The sequence below is a fragment of the Sciurus vulgaris genome (assembly GCF_902686455.1).
Source record: "Sciurus vulgaris genome assembly, chromosome: 14".
Lineage (NCBI taxonomy): Eukaryota > Metazoa > Chordata > Mammalia > Rodentia > Sciuridae > Sciurus > Sciurus vulgaris.
This window is the reverse complement of record NC_136475.1, coordinates 1,404,803-1,417,685: the sequence shown is the minus strand read 5'-3', so window position 1 is coordinate 1,417,685 and position 12,883 is coordinate 1,404,803.

The window sequence follows — 12,883 nt, the reverse complement described above, 5'->3', positions numbered from 1 at the left end:
AACAGTTGTTTAACCATAATTGTATACACTCCAATTTTCAAGACTAATTGTTCTAAAGAATAAAACTTAATAGACACAAAGTTAAGAGTAAATTAGTGTTTCTAAGAAATCCTTGTCATTTTACCATATAGATTAAGCTTTGGTTTATATCAGAACATTAGTATTTTACCTTAGGAAAAAACTTACATAGCTTTAGGTGTCTCACACACATACAACCAACTTAGTTACCGCAATCTTGTTTAGACTTGCCCTTTACTTACACACAGACTTTCTTAGCACTTACTTAGACCCTCATGTATTTCATCACACAAGCACTTTCTTACCCAGAAACATTTTATTTTTCCTTTTACTAAATATATTTCCATACCCAGAACCTTTTATTTTCTCTTTCCTATTTGTAGACCCCTTTTTGTTCACATTCTGAAACAACTCTTAAATGAAATTTCTGAATTTAGATAAATTACTCTATTTTAATAAGATTAAATATTCTGTTGTTTATAGTACTCTAATTGAAACACAGTTGAAACTTTTGGGACCCTTTGTATATAGAATTGCACTTGTTAGGACATAACTTAGTAACCTTGTTTTTAGTTTAGTGATGACACAAAGCAAGTTTAAACCCTTTTATTTACCAACCTATGAAAATACCAATAATGTTTAAGTATGATACCCCATGGAATTTAAGGAGTTAAAAGTACTCGATGTTATTTAACAATTAGCATTTTAACTTTGTAAATTAATCAGATGTCTCTACAAACACATTTGAGTAATCCCATACAGGTTAACTCTAATTCACTTATTCTGTAAAAACCAAGATATCAGACAAGTGTCCTGAAGAGTATTTGCTGTCTCTTCCCTGTTGAAGAAAAGTCCTAGAAACAATTGATATTAGACACTTTATTAACATCAATATTTTATTAGCTTGACCACCTAGAGACTTGCGAGTTATTTTCAAAGACATTTTACTTTTATTATTTTACCCAATTTGAACCTTTTTAAATCACGTGAATTGAGAGTATCTGGATCCATTTTTTTAATTTTAATTTTAGGAGCGCTCATTTTTGATACAGACAAAACATGACATCAGACAGCACAACATACAAATAACACAAAATCAAAGGCCTTGTAACTTTATAGGTGAATCCATTGCAATGTAACAGATGTTCAAAAACTCTAGCTGAATAAAAAAATAGAACTGATCAAAAAAATCATGAGCTCAAGAAAACATATAATTAAAAAAACAAGAGTCCTGGAAAAATGATCCGGCCGTTAATTACTTTAGTGAAGTACCATAAAATTTACTTTTGCTGGAGTTTAGATAAGGCTCTTTTTACCTTTTCTTTCCCTGGGTTTGAGACCGGTCTCCTACTGAGCCTTTAGGTTTCCTTTATTCACATTTCAATGTAAGCCTTGACTGAGATCTGGAAGGATCTAACAGGTTTTAACACAAACTTTGTGCCTAGGGCATTTTAGCCATCTCATCAGGACAGGTTGGATGTCAAAGAAAATTATGAGACCTTATTTTCCATTACTTTTGAGAATGAAGCTACTTTGCTAAGTTCTTCACTGAGATATGCCATTGGTTATTGAGCTGCCTATGGCTGCTTATCCAGGATTTATTTTCCCCTTTGTGACTAACATGTTAAATCTTGCTTCATAGGTAAGCTGAGGACAGGAGCTTGAAGTAAGGCCCCTTCTTGATATTCCTGGGGCAGAATATTGTCCTATAGTGGCTATTTTCTGCAGTATTGAACCTAATGATGACATAATTAAGCTTTATTTTTGAGATCTTTTAATTCCTATTAGCTAAGAAGTTTAGGAGCTCTAAAATGGCCTTTTGATATTCCTCCTGGGTGGAGGCACATAAAGGATGTCATTTACTTACTGGAGAACAATAACAGATGTTTTATCTCTGAATTTTGTTAAGTCCTTAGCTAAGGTTTGTCCGGAACAGGTGAGGGCCATCTAAATCCTGAGGCAACACTGTCTAGGTTAGTTGAGATACAGTATCTGGTTCATCAAAGGCAAACAGAAATTGCCATTCAGAGTCTAGCACAGACAGGAAAAGTCATCTTTTAAATCTAACTTAGTAAACCAAGCAGCAGTTGGAATCCAAGATAAAAGTGTATGGATTAAGAACTACAGGGTGGGGAAATTACTGCTTCATTATTCTAAGGTTTTGGACTAGGCAGTTTGCTTTTTAACTCCTAAAAATGGACAAATTGCATGGACTATTGCAAGGCATTAAAAGTTTCTATCAGTTTGAATGATCTTTAATAAGTCCTTTTTCTTGCCTATATGTTCCCTTTTCTTTCCTTTTGATGTCTATTAAAAAAAACGGAAGACGCAAGCTGAAGATCATCTGAGGATTGATCAGGGCCACGTGCCAATTTTGTAAATTCCTCTAAGTATTTGGGGCTGACTAAATGATAAATTTATACTTTAAAAGTAGGTGGCCCTTTATGGATTCAGGATTCAGAGTGGTGTGTTTTCTTATTGCTTTCCTAAGTCTCTCTATGAAAATAGCAGGACTTTCCTGAAGGCTGCATAATAGTTTTTTAGGCATCCTACTCATTATTCCAATCCCAGTTAGGATGGTTTCTGGGAACTGCCTGTGCTCTAGATGGTTAATAGCATAATTTTCCAGGTGAAGTCATACCTGGCATAAGTTTTGAAACATCTCAATATTTATTAGGATCCTCCAAGAGCCTCCTTAAATTTATTTTGTCTGTCTTAAGTTGGGAGGGTCCCCTCAATTTTCCTCCCTTAGTGGGCGATTCCTCAAGGCTTTCTCCTCTCATGGTAGAGATTATTGGTGTCAAGCATGGTAACATATGAAAGGCACTTTTCTTGATCATTTGCAATTTAGCAGTATGCAGGCTAGTGGTGAACCTGGCAATACTGTTGAGAGAGAAGCTCCCTTCTGAGTTAGAAATATTAGGGACGTCTCCCTAACTTTGAGCTTCCTTACAGTCCAGAAAACCCGTCTCTCACTACCTGGCTTTGCCAAAGTTATTTCTGGCCTTCTTCGGCAAAGTGCTAGGGTCCTAGTTTGCCCTGTGCTAGAGACCCTGGGAGGATTCAGACTTAAGGGCATTACTGCTTTCCTCCTGCCACTATAAACTCCTAATTGTGAAAAACGATGACAAAAGTAAAAAGTGTGCCTTTTGCCTATCTTTTTGCCCTGTAGACTAAAGGAATCTCCGGAGGGTGAGGGGACATCTATTGGTTGTTAGGCGTATAACGCCCTTTGCTTGGAGGGTCTCACGGGAGGGGTTTTTAAATGCCTCCCTCTTGCAGCTTAAAGAGAACACCGTGAGCACATTTAAGCACAGGAACAGTAATGGGGAGACTCTAGTGTCTAGACTAGTGAAGGCTAACTATGCAAACAAAGGGAACCTGGGCATTTTCATACTAATCATCCCAGGCCTTAATCCTACAGTTTGAATTCCTAATGTCTGACCGACAAGGGAAGGAGAACATCCAGAGGGAGTGGATGCGCGGGAGTGTTGTGCACTGTGCGGCCCATACAGAGGCAAAGGTAATTGGCGCTTTCCCTCAGTGCCATTCGTCTACCGATCACTCTGGATACCCCTCAGGGCTGTCGGGAGGGGGAATCCGGAGAAGGAACCTTTGGGGTCCACCCGAGAGTAGCCCGGGCCGAGAACCCCGCAGTTGTTCCAACCCTTCCTCCACCTCCACGCATCCTGGGCAGATCAGGACTAGGGACACTGTGTACTGGCGGCAATTGCGCTCCGGGCCTGGACAGAAAAGTAGGAAAGGGCTTCAGCACAGTCCAACATGCCTACAGAGCAGGTGATTGGAAACTTGCCTGGGCCGGGAAACCTTTCACCCGAGTCTTAAGAATGGCGGCTGCACTAACTGCATTTAAGTAGCCGACGGGTGCCCATTTTGCCCTCCAAAAATAAAGAGACAGAAAGATGCACCCCAAACAGATGTGGGGTGCGTGGAGAGAGAAGCTTACTTACCTCGGTGTAAATCTCGGTGGGACCTCCAAATCTGATACCGCCGTTTACCGGTGACGAGTTCTGCTCCTTCTAATGTTGAAGATTGAACACTAGAGAAGCAGCCAAGGCAAGCATATTAACCAGGTTTTATTTAAAGGTAATAAAACAGACTTCTCCCGGCAGGGAGAAGGGGGCCATGGCTGATGTTCTAAAGTCCCCAGAAGTGAGCGCACCCTACATCTTTTATAGGTTAAATTCTCTTTTGTTCTCCAGTTCTCTCCCCCTTATCCCTCCTTCCTGCCTACTGACTAGGCCTGGTTTTGCATTAAGTGAGAAGCCATGGGCAGGGGGAGGGCCAGGGTGATTCAGGCAGGCAAGGGCCCAGGGGGCATTAATTAGCAGCTCCATGCTTGCAGTTCTTGATAAAGGCAGGTAAATTTGGTAATCAGTGGGCTCCGGAGATCCTTGACATTCCATTCTTCCAGGGGCAGTTTCCAACTTCCAGAGGCAGATGATTTTATGGCTTCATTTCCTCGATTTGACCCGATCCCCTATTTCTACACTAACTACCTGTTCCCAATTCTGGCTTCACTCCCGCGCAGGCTGTGAGGGATGTCCAACAACCATGTGGCCCCGCACAGAGCGGCGGGGGCAGCTGCGGGCAGAAGTGACCTGCGTCGCTCTCTCCTCTGCCAGCCGGCCCCCTGGAAGGCATGTGCTGCCGCTGGCAGAGCAAACAAAGGGGGAGCCCGGGGTTGGCACCCTCCTGGAGGAGACCCGCTAGGGAGCAGGGCTTCGCCTGAAAACCAGGCGCTTTTCCTGGAGGGGCCCCCGTCTTCCTCACAGCCTCACCCTAACTAGCGCTGAGCCGACCCCGGGGAGGGGCCCAGAGGTCCTCTGCACAAGCTGGTAGTTGACAGGGGCAGGTAAACTCCCAGGACTGCCTGCACTCCGCGTGCAAAGAGGAGGGAGCGGCAGGCGCTGCTGCAGCGGGTGAGGAGCAGGCGGGACTGACTGAAGGGCCGTTCAGCCTGAGCACCCGCACTGTCCACCAGTGAAAGAGCGTGAGCTGAAAGTGGCACGCAGAGGGAGCAAGGCCGGTGCTGAGTCGGGGTGCTGGGGATGGTTAGTGAGCTTTCCTTCACTGTGACCGACACCTGGGACACTCGGCTATGAAGAGAGAAGGTTGGTTCTGGTCAGTCTGGAGGTTCCAGTTCAGCCTTGGTTGGTCCCGTGGCCTTGGGCCTCTGGGGAACGCAGGTGGAGCAGAGCCCTTGCCTGGTGGCTGAACATGAAGGAGAGGCCGAGGTGCGGCTGGGGTCCCAGTCTTCCCGCCACGGGGCTCCTGAAGACCCCCGCCAGACCCCACCTCTAAAGGTGCCCACCTCCAGGAGCCACGCCGGGGACGTCCAGGCTTCAGGGGACACCCCAGCCTCCGAAAGCAGGGTGAGCGTGGGGAGCCAGCGCGCGTCTGCTCTCCGGGCAGGCAGCCCCCGCCGTCCCGAGCGGAGGCCCGTCTCTGAAGTGGGGCGACCCATTTCCCTGCTGCTGCTCGGAGCCCTCTCTTCCCTCCTCCCCCTCTTCCCTCCTCCCCCTCCTCCTCCTCCTCCTTCTTTTAAGGTGGAGCCTTGCTGTGTTGCCCAGGCTGGCCTTCACTCTTGGGCTCAAGAGACCCTCCTGCCTCAGCCTACCAAGCAGCTGGGATTGCAGGCATGCACAACCCCACCCACTGACACAGCCTGTTTTTAGTGTCTCCCGTTTGAGGTTAGTGGAACCCAAGGAGGCTGAGCCCTGGGGTGGAGGGCCAGCTGTGCTCGCCGAGTGACCGCACCTCGCAGGTTTTGTGCAAGGCACTCGGGACCGTCCAGGGGAACCCCAGTCAGTCACACCCAGGCTTCCTCTGACGCCCGGGGTCTCCTCCCAAGGAGTCTGCCAGCTGTTTCTGAACAGGGCGCAGGGCGGGAGGTGCGTACAGCTGCGTCTTTCTCTTACTGAGTTGGTTGGGATTGTTGGCAGCCTCTTAAATAAAGCAGGACAGTGAAAATGAGTGGTCCTGTCTGGTGCCTGGTTTTTTCGGGGAATGTCTGATTTTTTACCGTGGAGCAGGGTGCTTGCTACCAGTGTTTGGTAGTTAGACTTTTATCAAGACGAGAGCGTCTCCTTCTGCCTCTAGCTTGCTGAGAACTTCATGTTTGTATTCAGAAGTGGACGGGCATGTTACCAAACCCATCTACGGAAGCACTTACTGTGGAGGGAACATCTTTCTGTCCCTTCAATCTATTAATGTAGCAAATTATCTTAATCGAGTCTCTGCTTAAGACTATTCTGCGATCTTCATGTGTAACCCTTTTAAAACATGGTTGGAGTCAATTTGCTGACAGTTTTTATTTTGCTTTGGGCCTTTTTTCCATAGGTCTTTAATGTAGCCTGGGGGGCTTCTCGTTCTTGCTCTGTGCTGTGGCCAGATGAGGTCTTTCTCTTCTCAGGACGTTGCCATGAGTCAGCAAGACCAGGAAGGGACGGGCCGGCCACGGCCCCCAACGCAGGCCTCCTCAACAGCAGCCTTCGGGGTGTCTGGGGGCTGGCGCAGTCCCCTCAGGCGGGAGGAGCCCGACAGCCCGACAGCCCTCCCTCTTTCCCGGGGTGGCTCGCTGTTCCCCCCTCACCTCGAGTCTGTGTCTGCTTCCCACGGCGGGCACCCCCACGCCTCCGCTACCCTTGCCAGCTTCGCGGCTAGTGCTGTAGATGGTCACTCACGTCCTAGGCTCGGATGGAGATCCTGGGTCCTGGGAAAGGGGATGCCATTCACCAGTGGAGTCGTCTGGGCCTGTTGGGGTTGGGATTTCTTTCTTTTTTCTCTGCAGTACTGGGGACTGAGCCCACGGAGCTCTACCACTGAGCTGCACCCCAGGCCGTTTTACTTTCTGTTTTTGAGACAGGGTCTGCCTAAAGTTCCCAGGCTGGCCTGGAACCTGCCATCCTCCCGCCTCAGCCTCAAGCTGCTGGGATGAGAGGCATGCACCCTGTGCCCAGAGGATGATTGTTTTTGTATGTTTAAAGAGTAGGGAAAAAATCAAGCGAAGGAAAATACTTGATGGTGCTTGAAGATCATCTGAAATCCCAATGTCGGTGTTTGCCCTTGAAGTGTCATGGAAGCCCAGCTGGGTCCGTCCCTGTGCTGCCCAGGGAACGTCGTTGACTCAAAGCCTGTCCCACAAAGCCCTTTACTGAACAGACATTTGGCCCCCGAGCTAGGCGGGCCTTGCCCCCACTGCAGAGGAGACTGGGGAGGAGGCTGCCTTTCCTCCCCACCAAACCTCCTCCACGCTCCTGTGTTGCATTATGGGAGATTTGAGTTCCGGAAACTGGAAACCCAGTGACCACACATAGCTGAGCGGGTCGAACACACTGTGTAGTCAATGGTCAGTAAGGAAAGAAGGACCCCCCCCAGCAAGGCGGGTCTGAAGAGGGCCGTGGGGAGGGCCGAAGGCGTCCGCCCCACCTTCCAAGAAGCCAAAGCCACAAGGCCAGAGAGCAGATGGCCAGCCTGGGTGGGGAGTGGCAGCTGGCCCTCCAGGAGCCTGAGGGGGTTCCAGGCCACGGGAAAATGTCGCAGGACAGAGGTGGCAGCTGTCCAACGCCATTCCTGAAACTCATCCTGGAATGAAGATCTGCGGGCTTTTACGTGTGCGAGTCGTGATCCAGTACTGCCGGCTTAAGAAAGTGTGCGAGTCGTGATCCAGTACTGCCGGCTTAAGAAAGCTTTTTGGGGTGACACTCATCTTGAGTGGGGAAAATAGTCTCTGGTGGGAGGAGGCAGGAGAGACACCCATGAGGGGTCTCTGCACCCACAGTTAACACGCCCGAGAGACCCAGCTGGGGTGCGGGCAGGTGCGCACAGCTACCACACGAAGAGACCCAGCTGGAGAATGGGCAGGTGTGCACAGCTACGGCACGAAGGGCACTGCACATCCGAGTGGACCATCAATCACCCGACTCCAGTGAAGGAGGGGGATCCTGAAGCCCCAGTCATTCTGAAATTCCTAAGAGGGACCCCTGAATGCCTAAACAGATAAGAGAAGAAGCAAACGTGATAAAGCACTCAGCTCAGCCAACCAGGCTGAGGCAGGAGGATCACAAGTCCAAGGCCAGCCTGGGCAACTTAATGAGCCCCTGTCTCCAGATACAACATAGAGAGGGCTGGGATGTAGCTCGGTGTAGAGCCCCTGGGTTCCATCCCAGCACCACCGAATAGGTGAATAAAGTGTGCCTGGCAGGAGCTAGGCCGTGTGTCTTCATGAAGTGAAGGCAACAAGCATGCCCTGCAAGCGGTCAGCACTGACCCGCATGGCCGTGGGGCTCAGACTGTCACCGGCTCTTCGTTTAGAGGCCTTGCATGTGGAGAAACAGTGTGGCAGCTTTCACCTGGGCACGCGCCTTCTCTCTCCAGAAGCTGGAAGACGCCAGCCTGGGCCCCACCTCCTGGGAGAGGCACTGGCCAGGGCCGCTGCTGCCGCTGGCCTGGCACAGGCCCTGCTCTAGCTGAGGATGACAGGAGTCCACACCGACCTCCCGAGCCTGCTGCCGCTGAGCCCCAGCCTGGCACCTGGCAGCATAGGAACCTCTGGAGTGATGCCCCGTGTAGAGTCGGGCGCGGCCGCCCCAGCCTCAGACGCCAGCTTGCGAGGAGGAAGCAGGTCCTGGGAGGCACGGTGGCTGCCCGAGCTGCAGGCGGGCAGAGACGCTCAAGGCTTCCCACCCTCCCCTCGGGCTTCTCCAGAGGCACTGCAGGGAGGACCCCTGGGGTTCCGGAGCCGGTGCAGCCCATTGGCGGCTGGGTTTCCTCGGAGTGCGGCAGAGAGCACGGCCTTCCACCTCGGGGACGGAGCAGCATCGTCCAGGAGCTGTGTGTGAGCGAGCCCGCAGGGCCTCAGCCCGTCTGCACCGACTGGAGCTCCGGCCCCAGCCTCCATCCTCACGCCTCGCAGGCAGCAGTGAAGCGGTCAGGCAAGGCCGGCTGGGGCCTGCAGATCGGGATCAGAACTAACGAGGTTTTCCACTCAGCTCTTTTTTTAATCTTTATTTTTTGAATATTTTTTAGATGTTGATGGACCTTTATTTTATTCTTTTATTCCTATGCGGTGCTGAGACTCGAATCAGGTACCTGGCACAAGCTAGGCAAGCGCTGCCCCACAGAGCCACGACCCAGCCCTCCGCGCAGCCCTGGCGGGGTGCTCTCAGCTGTCACCCACAGACTAGGCGCCTTCATTACTTCCTGCATCTCTTCCCACTCTTCTGCCTTCCTCTCCCTGCCGAGTCGGCCTGGGAAAGGCGGCAGAGACAGGCCCTGGATGAGAGACCACATAGGAAGTCCCTTTCCCAGGAGCTCCCGGGCGATCCAGAAAGTTCCCCTTCTAGGAGGCTATGCAGAGGATCTCTTCCCAGCACGGCCGGCTGGCCAGGAGCAGGGCTGGAGGGCCCTTGGGAACAGGGCCGCAGACCAGTCTGTGCTGAGAATGACAATAAGATCCCACCTACTGCCCTTCACGGCCGGCCAGCCAGGGGCCAGGGTGGGCGGGCCTGCCCCTGACACTATGGTTTCCAGATGGTCCTGGAGTCCCCCGAGGTCCCTGTGTTGGGGACCCGTGTGGCATTGCTGGAACTGCAGGGACCTTGAGGAGGGGCTAGCAGGCAGCCCCTCTGCGGGGACCTGCTCTCGGCAGGGACGCACCATTGCTCTGCAGCCAGCACGCTCCCTCCTGGTGGCTTCCTCCTGGCCCTTGCCATTGTGGTCCACTCGAGGCGACAAGGTGACCAGGTAGGTAGCCAGAGGGCCTCTCAGAGCCTGTGCTGTTGGACTTTCAGCCCCAAAGCCCAGAGCTGATTAGCCCTCTCCTTCCGCAGCGGGCCTGCCTTGAGGGCGCTGGGCCCTCTCCTGGGCATGGCCTGGGCAGGGCAGCTTCTCCACGTGGATCCTGGGTGTTAAAGGTGAGCGGATGCAGGCTCACCTTTCTGCTAGCCTGTCCAGTGCAGGAAGGGTCCCGGGTTCCCAGAGCCTTCTCCTCAGGCTGCCTCCGTGGAGAACCCACGGCTGGGCTTGGTGTGGGTCCTCCGGCCTGCTGAACGCCTGCGTCCGACCATGCCCTTGTGCAGCCGGGTATGAAGCCCACCCTGCCCCCCAGGCCTCTCCGCGTCCCCCGCGCTCGCCTTCAGGGAGCCTTCCCGGCTGTGGCTCTCTCCACCGCTGGTCACGGGCAGGCCCAGGGCATGGAGGAGAGATCTGTGGGTTCCATCAGCCCTTCAGTGACCAGCGCGTCTACACAAGAGAAGGTCAGGACCCATGTGTGATGAGCTGGCCTCCCGCTGGCCTTCCTTCATACTTCCTGTGAAAACATGTCTCCTCCTGGCCTTCAGCCCTTGGTAGAAGCCTCAGTGGGAGGCCCCAGGGCGGGGCAGGTGCAGGGAACCTGGCCGTCCACCGTGCTGGTGTGGACAGCCGCTTACAGAGCCTGGAGCTGGGAGCCGTTCTCTTCCTCCTCTGGTGCTGGGAAGACGCGGGTCCTCTTGCAAGGCCTCACTAGGCCTCCAGAGCCAGCTGCGCCCTCAGCGCCGCCTCCACGGGCTTTGGTCCTGGGATGGTGCTAGGGAACGCGCTCTGAGGGTTCTGGAGCCCGTTCCAGTCCGGCGGCCTCTCGCATCTTTCTGCGGCTGCTCTCCAGGCGTGGAGCCTGTTCAGACCCAACCCCTCCAGGGGCAGAGGCTGCACGTCCACACAGCTGGAAACGCGTTCTGGGATTCTTGCATCTGGCAGTGACCCTCTTAAGCAACCTGCACTGGCAGGAGGACCTCCCTCCACGTCTGGCCCCTGCCCAGCAGGGTCCAGTGCCAGCATGTGGCTGGCGGAGACCAAGCTCCACATCGCATTAGCAGCAGCGTTGCATTTAATTAAAGCCCAAGAGCTTTGGAATACACGTGCTGGAGGAAAAAGAGGCAGTTAGAGCTCAGGAGGCACAGAGCAGGCAGGCGTGTCTTCTCAGGACCAGGGACAGGAGGCAAGGGCTGGGCAGGAAGATGACAGCCACCAGCTAATCCACAGGGCAAACGCTTACTGGATCTGCTCTGGACCCTGGGGCTGCAAAGATGAGGGACAGGCGGTGGGAGATGAGCCAAGGGCTTCTCTGAAAATCCTCACTCAGGAAAGGCTGGCTCCCAGCAGTCCCGGCAGAATCCTTAGCCACCCTCCCCTCCCTCCCTCCCTCCTCCCTCCCTCCCTCCCTCCCTCCTCCCTCCCTCCCTCCCTCCCTCCCTCCCTCCCTCCCCTCCCTCCCTCCCCTCCCCTCCCTCCCTCCCTCCCCTCCCCTTCCTCCCTCCCTCCCTCCCTCCCTCCCTCCCCTCCCCTCCCTCCCTCCCCTCCCCTCCCTCCCTCCCTCCCTCCCCTCCCCTCCCTCCCTCCCTCCCTTCCTTCCTTCTTTCCTTTTGCCCTTCCTTCCTTTTCTTTTTTGCTGTCTTTCTCCTTCTCCTCCCTCCCTCATCTCGTGGGAGATGACTGCAGAGGAAGAGGCCATGGCTTGAGCTGACCTCAGTCCTGCTGGTTTGCATGTTTCTAAAGGTCACCTGATCATGGCGGAATGAACAGCAAAGAAACTGGACCGCAGATTTAGTAAGTCTCCCCAGGGGACGTGACCTCATGGCAAAAGAGTGGTGTTTTCGTGAACAAAACTTTAAAAGTCCAGCTTAGAAAGCAGCCCTCCAGACACAAATAGGAACCTGGGGTCACAGGGGAGAAGCGTCCCTTGCGCAGAGGTTGCCTCTCCAGGAGGGGAAGTGAAAGAGGCCCGGCCTCAGCCCTGGGGGCAGTGCCCTCCCCTGCCACGTCAAGCCCTCTCCCTGTGCCTTCCTGAGACTCCTGCCCAGTGCCTCCGACTCTCCTTGCACTGCACCCCTGACCCCTGCTGTTGCAGGCCCCAGGCAGCCCACCCTGCTGACCGTTGGAACGTGGGCAGCGTCCTTGGCCGGGGAGCCCACCCACCCTCCCAGCACACCCTGCCTGGACCCACTCCCCCAGCCTCTGCCTCCCTGGCCTCTCTGACTGCCGGCCTGGACCTCTCCTGGGTGACCCGTGCAGGTGGACATCGCCCAAACCCCAGACGCGAACACCCGGCTGCCCCGACCCCTCGGGCAGCTGCCTGCGCTGCCCCACCATGGCACCCTGTGCTTCCCAGCGAGGCCCACTGCTCGCAGAGCCTGGCAGCCTGGCTGCTCTGGCCCCTCGCACCCGCCCTGCAGGCCCGTGCCCCCCTCCAGAGTGCCCGGCCAGCGCCTCTCCCCTCTGGCGGCCTCTGAAGGGCCTGAAGTCAACTCTTTCTTAAGTTTTAGACTCCATTCAGAGCAGCTTCCGCCCTCGTTCAAACCCTCCTGTGGCTTCTCACCTCCTGCAAACCCGGAGACTCACTGCTCAGCAGTGGCCACTGGCTCTGCCCGGCCTCTTCCCACACCCGCACCCTGCCATGCGCCCTGCCCCTCCTGGGTGGCCCAGCATGTCTGACCCTGGGGCTTTCCCAGGTCACCCTCTTCCTTGGACAAAGCCCCAGGCGGTCACGGGCTTACTCCCTCCTGCAGATGTCACCTGTCAGAGGCTGTCTCCCTGCCCTGCTGTGCAAGGTGAGCCTCCCTCCGGCCCTCCTGCCCTGCAGCAGGTATAGGCGGCTGACCCCTGAACGGTGACCTCAGGTCTCTCCACCATCATTGCCTGGCTGGCTCCTGGCAGGCCAACTCCAGGCTCCACTGCAGGCCCCCTGGAGCCCAGAACAGGCACGGCACAGAGGCCCAGCTCAATGCTCACCAGCACGTGAAAGAATGGGCCTGGGGACAAAGAGCGCCTCAGGGAGACTGGACTTCGCGGTGCCCCATGGGAC